The sequence below is a fragment of the Trichosurus vulpecula genome, chromosome 1, assembly GCF_011100635.1.
Source record: "Trichosurus vulpecula isolate mTriVul1 chromosome 1, mTriVul1.pri, whole genome shotgun sequence".
In the NCBI taxonomy this organism is placed as follows: domain Eukaryota; kingdom Metazoa; phylum Chordata; class Mammalia; order Diprotodontia; family Phalangeridae; genus Trichosurus; species Trichosurus vulpecula.
Window position 1 is genome coordinate 77,510,726 of NC_050573.1, and position 8,320 is coordinate 77,519,045.

Consider the following 8,320-nt stretch of genomic DNA (forward strand, 5'->3'; position numbering starts at 1 on the left):
TCCCCATTCTCTCATCCTCAATCTCTCCCTGTACACTGACTGCTTTCCTACTACTTACAAACATTCCCATGTCTCCCCCATGCACAAAACTCTCATTTGATCCATTCATCCCCAATAGCTATCATCCCACATCTCCTTTTTTGTGGCTAAACTCCTTGAAAAGATCATCTAAAATTAATGCCTTCATTTCTTTTCCTCTCACTCTCTTCTTAATTCTGTACAGTCTGGCTTCTGACCAATTGAAACTGCTCTTTCCAGAATTACCATTAATTTCTTTTTCGCAAAATCTAAAGCTTTTTCATTAAACCTCATCCTTCTTGACCTCTGTGACATTGCCAATCATCATCTCCTTAACATTCCTTTTTTTTCTAGTTTTTTTGTAAAGCTTCTCTCTTCTGTTCTCCTCCTACCAATCTGACTGCTACTTCTAAGTTTCCTTTGTTGGATCTTCCTCCAAGTCATGGCATTAATCAAAGATAACTCCCAAGGGTGTGTCCTCTTCTCCCTCTATACTATTTCATTTGGTGATTCTAATCAGCTTCCATAGGCTCAGTTTTCCTCTCTATGTAGATGATTTTCTAATTTACTTATTTAGCCCTAACCTGTCTGCTGACCTACTGTCTAGAATCTCCAACTGTCTATTGAATATCTAGAAATGGATGTCTTGTAGACGTCTTAAGCTCTACATGTCCAAAATTGAACTCATTATCTTCTCCCAAACCCTCCCCTTTTCCTAATTTCCCTATTGTCAAAGGTACCACCATCCTTCTAGTCACCTAGGCCCAAAATTTAGATGTCATTCTGGATGCCTCATTCTCTTTCATCCCTCACACCCAATTTGTTGCCAAGATCTGAAAATGATTTTTACCTTTTTAACATCTCTCCTATATGCACCCTTCTCCCCTCTGACACTGCCACCAATTCAAACCCTTCTCTCTTCCTAACTTTCCTATTATCATCAAGGATACCAACATCCTCCCAGTCACCCAGGTTCAAAACTTAGATATCACCCTGGTTGCCTCATTCTCTTTCATCCCCCTATTCAATCCTGCTGCCAGGACCTGTAAATAAATTTACCTTTCTAACATTTCTTATATATGCACCCTTCTCTCCTCTGACACTGCCACCGTCCTGGTGGCAAACCATCACCACTTGGACTATTGAAAACAGACTGCTGGTTGACCCCCCTGCCACAAGTCTCTCCTCACTACAGTCCCTCTTCCACTCAGCTGTCAAACTGATCTTCCCAAAGACCATGACCATGTCATGCCCCTATTCATTCAACTCCATTGGCACCCTATTGTCCTCAGGATCAACTACAAAATCCTCTGAAGGGCATCCAAAGCCCTTCATAATCTGCCTCCCTCCATCTTGTCAGTCCTCTAACTCCGCTCCATGTACTCTGACCCAGTAACTACAACTCTATTCTCTATCCATCTCCAGACTAAGGGCATCTTCACTGACCATCCCCTGGAATTCTTTTCCTCCTCATCTCCACCTCCTGGCTTCCCTGGCTTCCTTCAAGCCCCAGCCAAAACCTCACCTTTTCCAATCCCTCTTAATGCTAGTATTTTCCCTCTGAGATTATCTCCATTTTATCCTGTATATAACTTGTTCACACATAGTTGGTTTCATGTTGTCTCCCCTATTAGACTGTGAGCTCCTTGAGAGTAGGGACTGTTTTGGTTTTTTTTTTTTGCCTCTCTTTGTATCCCCAGTGCTTGGCACATAGTAGGCAGTTAATAAATGTTTATTGACTGAATGACAATTAGATGTTAATATGATTAAATGTTTCTTCCAGTCATCCTTCCTCCCCTGATAGTGGGGTGCAGATTAAAATATAAATGTGAGTAAGGATGCTTTAGAAGGTAACAGTTTGGCATGAAGAGTACAGATGCCACTGTGCTTCCAGGAAGATAAATGATGTCAGACCCAAAAGGCTGCCTCAGATTCCCAATGAGGATGGGGAACTGGGAGCAAGGAAGTATGGCAAAAATGAGAGATATTGCAGACAGATGGAAGAAAAGCCATGTTAGGCTGAAATGCTTAAGAGAGGGAGAGAGCTGGCCAGATAAAAAGGACAGTATAAAAGAAAGTACTGGAAACTGGATAAATGCTGATAAAAGTTCACATTTCCTCCCCAATTCTTTAGTGGTCTGTGGAAAATAAGTTCCTTCATTTTATTCATGCATATGAAGATTCTGTAGGTGGAGAAAAGAGCCCTGAGGTCAAGATGCTGGAAAAAGGACCATCTCCCCAGACAAATGCTCACAACCAAAAGTTCTAAGATTTAACCAGAGCTGCAATATAGAAATGGGAAGAGCACCCTCTAGTGGCCCTCTGGGAGGTAACAAGAACCTCAATTTATCAGAGTATAACATCAAAGAGCCCTAAGATATGATAGATTTGGGAATTCCAACTCTTTGAAAACTGGTGTTCTTCAACAGCTGTGCTCAAACGCTATAAATCAAATTAGACAGTAGCTGTGTTGAGAAATCTCACTATTTGAAATTGCCCTGGGAGCACAGCCTTTGGTAATGTGAATAATTTCTCCATTACGTGCCCCCCTCCCTTTTACTGGTTTTGTAAATCTGAATTTTCATAAAGGGGAGTTTACTTTAAGAACTCCTTAGGTTTTGTTACATGCTATTTTAGGGCAGCAAATTAGCCAATTCTCTTAGGTCCCTGGCCAACTGAGACCTCCATTACGAGTCAAATGGAGTGACTCCAAGGATACTCTGGTTCTCAGTAGCAGGCCTTCTTTCTCTGCCTGAGCAGAAGAGGTCCTGGGCCCACAAACAATCTAACTTAAAGCCCTTACATTCAAGAGGCATCCTTACCTGGACTGTTCCTTCCGGCTGCTCCCTTCCCTCTGAAATGGCTCCTCTTTTTGTTAAGTTATTAAGGGTCTTTGCCAGGCTCCTTTGTTTATCAATTCAATCCAAACCTTTATTAAGCATCTACAAAATGCAAGGCCTCTTGAAAGAGAGTGCAGCAGGACTGGGTGTTCCGAACAAAGCAGGAAAGGGAGTAGTTACACATTCTGGGGAAAAGAATGCACATGGGAAGGTAGTCAGAGATGGACAAGCAGGGTGCAAGGCTGAGAATGGGTAGCAGTTCAGATAAGGGAAAGCTAAATTATGTGAGGGGTGGGCAAGTCACAGGGATCGTAGGCAATAGGGGAAGCAGAGGGGGAAATGGGCAGTTAGGAAAGGGAAAAGAGGGTGCAAGAGCCGATGGTAGAGAAGGAGGCGACAAGCGCCGGGCCTGTCTGGGGAAGAAGGAGACAAGCCGGCCGTGTCTAGAGGACAAACGGGACATGGGTGGGGTGGAGATGGGGAGGGGGAGGCGACAAGCGGAGCCCCGTGAGGGACGGAAGGCACAACAGGGTCTGAGTCTGGAGGCGAAGCCCGAGACAAGCGGGCCGCGTCTAGAGGAGGGGGGGAGGAGAGGTGACGGGGGCGAGGGGGGTGACAAATGGGGGCAGGTGCGGGGCACAAGAGGGGCTGAGTCTGGAGAGGTAGCCGGAGACTAGCGAGCCGTGTCTAGAGGACAAGGGAGACCGAAGAGCAGACCACAAGCAGAGTTGGGTCAGGGGAAAGGGACAAACAGGGGCGGGGAGAGGGGGGCATAAGAAGGGCCGAGTCTGGGGAAGAAGCAGGAGACCAGCAGGCAAGATCTAGAGGACAAGCAGAACTGGGTGGGGAAGGATGGGAGGTGACAAGATGGGAGGTTCAGGGAAGAGGTGACAATCGGTGTCGGGTCTGGGGGGAGGAAAAGGCGACAAGCGGGCGCCGTTAGGACAAGAAAGCCACAAGCTGAGCGGGGGAGGAGGGACAATAAAAAGGCAACAAGCAGGGCTGGGGTGGTGGGGACGACCACAAAGAGGTGATGACAAGCGGGGCCAGGTTTCCCCTCTGCAAGGCCGGGGTCCACAAGTGTAGAGGGAGCACCTCGGAGCTCCAGCGGCTTGTCAGCCAATCCGCTGAAAGGTCTCCGCCCCTTTCCGGACGAAAGAGCTGGGAAGTCCTCCCTATTGGCCACACCCCTGCCCGATCGACAGCAGCTCCGACCAATAGAAGTGTGCTATTTTTTCTCCTTTAATCTAGCAGCTTCACTTCTCATATTGCGCATGTCCGGCTCGATTGAGCGCAGAGATTCCTTCCCAACCCCCCTTCCCCTCCACCCCTCTTCCCTTGCAACCCCCACGCTCGCGTGCGTCATTCTCTGCCAAGGCGCTGCGGTTCCTAAGTGGATTTCTAGAAAGAAGGCTAATGTTTTGGCTATCTCTTTTGTCTCGTGGGTCCCCTTGAAAGCAAAACAAACAAAAAAATTGGTTGTCCGGTTAGCAAGCTTTGGGTGAAGCCAAGACCACTGCCAAGATAGAGGTCTCTTGGGTGAGCTTTGATGCGTCCCCCTTCTTTATCCCCAAATCCAGTTTCTCAGCAAGTCCTGGAACGAGGTCGCAGCCGGGAGATGCTTAAAGACACCCTAATTCAACTTCATTTTTCAAAGGAGGAAACAGACCCAGAGTTACAACTGCAGTCATCACTGACTGAGAGGGCACTGAACCCAAGCCGACTGCCGTTCCTGGCAACCTTTATTACGGTAATTTCTAGATATACTCCCCACTCCTCCCCCTGTGAGCTTTTCCCTCAAACCGTTAAACACTTGTAACAAAGGAAAGCAGCTAGTGAAAATCAAATGATGTAGCTACAGGTCTGACAGGATGCGTAACATTTAGTAAGTATAGCACTCCATCCTGTTAATGAAAGAAGGGAGACCAGCTTTGGTCATTACAATTTATATTGTGTTTGGCTTCATTCTCATGTTCTTTTCTTTAACGCTAGGGGATCTTAACTCTGTGTGTGTGTGTGTGTGTGTGTGTGTATGGAAGCATTTTTAAAACCTTTTCAAGTTATAATAAATAATGGTTGTTTTTGTTTTACCCAGTCTAAAACACTTTCCAGAGTCTTCTCTTTCGGAAAGTATATAGTACAAAAGTACAAAAATAGGGAAGGGGAGCAGGGCAGTCATTAAACATTGGACTAATAACCAGGGTCATGTTGTAGACCACAAAGTTTAAAGGGACCATATAGGATCATAGGATTTAGAGAAGGAGGGAGACTTGGAAGATCAGGTAATCCATCTACCCTCCCCATCCACCCCCCTAACTTACAGATGAGGAAACTGAGGCCCAGCGTGCCAAAGTGACTTGCCTAGGATCATACAGCTGGTGAATTGCAGAGCCAACATCCAAACTCAGATTTTCTACCCCACCCAGATCTAAGGTAGGGTCACTACCTAGATTCCCACCACACCACACCAATGCTGGGAGGAATTCAGAGAGAGAGAGAGTTCTACACCTAGATGAGGAAATAAGAGGTCATCTGAGTCAAGGCAAACAAAGGCCTGGAGCAGAGTAAATAAATTCACACCAGTCAGAGAGGTCTGTTAAGGCCTCACTTTAATTGGAGACACCACTGACAGCCCAGTGGACAAAACACCAAAGGATTGCAGAGCTCTCATGACCACCACCACCAAAAACCACCCCCCTCTATCATCCCTCCAAGGCTGAGGGGATGGTCAGAGCCCATGGTGTGGTGGGGGTGGGGAGGGGAAGGATGCTGGGGTTCACCCTTCTCTACCCCCTACCCAGCTGCTCCAGGGCCTTTGGTGAGAGTTGGCTAGGCATGGGGACAATGGCCAAGAACCCCTTTCCTTTCTTAGGGAAATGAATTAAGGGTGTTAAGTAAAATCATTGTCTTCCCACTCCTCTAAAGTGACTGGGTTATTGAGTCACCTGAGGTCAGTCTCCTCTTTTCTCTTCCCCTGAATGATTTGACTATGATTTGACTATATGATCAACCCTTTGTGGTCTAGAAAGAGAAGGTCCCTTTGCTTACTCCAGGATCAAGAAGTGGTCCAGGAGGGAATGGACTGGTAACTTTGGTACTTAATTTGTAATGTTAACACCACATTATTTTAACTTATCTTTTCCTTGTTCTAGATTCCTACCTATATCATCTCAACTCATCTGGCTGTAGAGAAAGACATAGGAGAGCACAGGGGAGCTATGCCAATTTGGACATATCTTTAAGCCAGGAATGGCTTGGATATTAATGTTAAATTAAATTGTTTCTGGCCGACTCATGCCTAAACACAGAGTACAGTATTAATGTTTTCTTTGGCAGATGAAACCTCTGGGACCCTTCTCAGAATAATATTTTTAAATGCGTAAAATATATAGGATTATGAAGGAAACCAATTATATAGAAATGCAGTTTTCAGAATATTAAAAAACAGTTCACAGACCCCAGATTAAGAACCCTCATTTTACATTTTATAGACATTTCCCTATTTTTCTTCACTCTGTTGAACAGTCCTCCCATTACACGTTGATTCTTCCATGTGCAGGACATTGTGTTCTTCCTTTGTGATGCCTCTTATATCTGTCCTTTCCATTCCAGGGGCTGCTGTTCTGGCCCAGGCCTTCATGGCTTCACCCCCAGAACAACAGCCTCCTGCCCATTTTTAGTCCACTCTGCTCCTGCCTACCACCAGATTCCCCTTTCTCAGTCCCAGCTTTCATTAATATCCGTATAATCACAGTTCCTATTTGCCTGGTGTGCTAGTTTAAAAAAAAAAAAAAAGCTTTTCTCACAAGGGAGTAAGGGGGTCAGTGGAGATATTATGTTGGCTTGGAGTCAGGAAAACCTAGTTCAAATCCTGCCTCAGACATATGATCAGCTCCATGACTGATCGAGTCACTTAGCTTCTTTTACCCTCAGTTTCCTCATCTGTAAGTTGGGGACAATCATAGCACCCATCTCACTGAATTGTTGTGACCAAATGAGACAATATGAAACATTTTACCAAATTTTAAAGTTTTACATAAATGCTAGCTGTATCTGTAACATCGTCATCATCATCACTTTTAAGATGAGGAAACAGTCTCAAAGAGATTAACACTCAGAGAGCTAATAAGTATTGGAGCAGAGTCTTGAACCTAGGTCTTTTGGCTCCAAATATGGGTGCTGGTTTGTTTGTTCGCTGTTCTTCTTTTTCTTTGTATTCCTTCTGTGTATCCTATGCGCACAGTGCCTGGTACACACTAAGTCCTTAATGTTTATTGGCTGTTAATTCTTTCCAATCCACCTGGCCTCTCATGGTGTCACTCTTGCTTAGAAGCCATCTTAGAGTCCCAGTTACCTCTCCAGAATCCAGTTAGCATCCTGGTTCACATCCATAGTCCAGCCCCAAGATCTTTTCTCCCTCTCTGGTCTTGCCTTCCCTCATCCCTACATAAACTCTCTGCTCCAGCCTGACCTGTCTCTTCCCCTCTCCAATAGATACCATTGGGCCATCTTGTCTCAAAATCTGACCCATACTTCAACATACAAGCTTGAATCTCTTCTCTTTGCTGAATCTCTCCCTGGCTACCCCAAGGTCTATGCTGGACACTGTTGTAATCTCTCTGGTCTTTGAACCCCTACTGAACATGCAGTCAGCACCTCACACTTCTATCCTATGTTACTGTTGAATTCCTGGAGAGTGGAGAGATATCACTGGTCTCTCCTATAGACCTAGCTCAGTGATTTACCCAAGGAATAGGGAAGGGGAGCAGGGCAGTCTTAAACATGGGCTAATAACCAGGGTCATGTTGTAGATCATGGAGTTTAAAGGGACCATATGAGATCATAGGATTTAGAGAAGGAAGGAGACTTTGAAGATCAAGTAATCCAGCTACTCTCCCCATCCACCCCCCTATTTTACAGAAGAGGAAACTGAGGCTCATAATGCCAGAGGATCATACAGCTGGTGAATTGCAGAGCCAACATTCAAACTCAGATTTTCTACCCCACCCAGATCTAGGGTAGGGTCACTACCTAGGTTCCTACCACACCACACCAATGCTGGGAGGAATTCAGAGAGAGAGAGAGTTCTACACCTAGATGAGGAAATAAGAGGTCATCTGAGTAGGTCAAGGTCAAGGCAAACAAAGGCCTGGAGCAGAGTAAATAAATTCACACCAGCCAGATAGGTCTGTTAAGGCCTCACTTTAATTGGAGACACCACTGACAGCCCAGTGGACAAAACACCAGAGGATTGCAGAGCCCTCATAACCACCATCACCAAAAACCACCCCCCTCCATCATCCCTCCAAGGTTGGGGGGTGGTCAGAGCCCATGGTGTGGTGGGGGTGGGGTGGGGAAGGATGCTGGGGTTCACCCTTCTCTACTCCCTACCCAGCTGTTCCAGGGCCTTTAGTGAGAGTTGGCTGGGCATGGGGACAATGGCCAAGAGCCCCTTTCCTTTA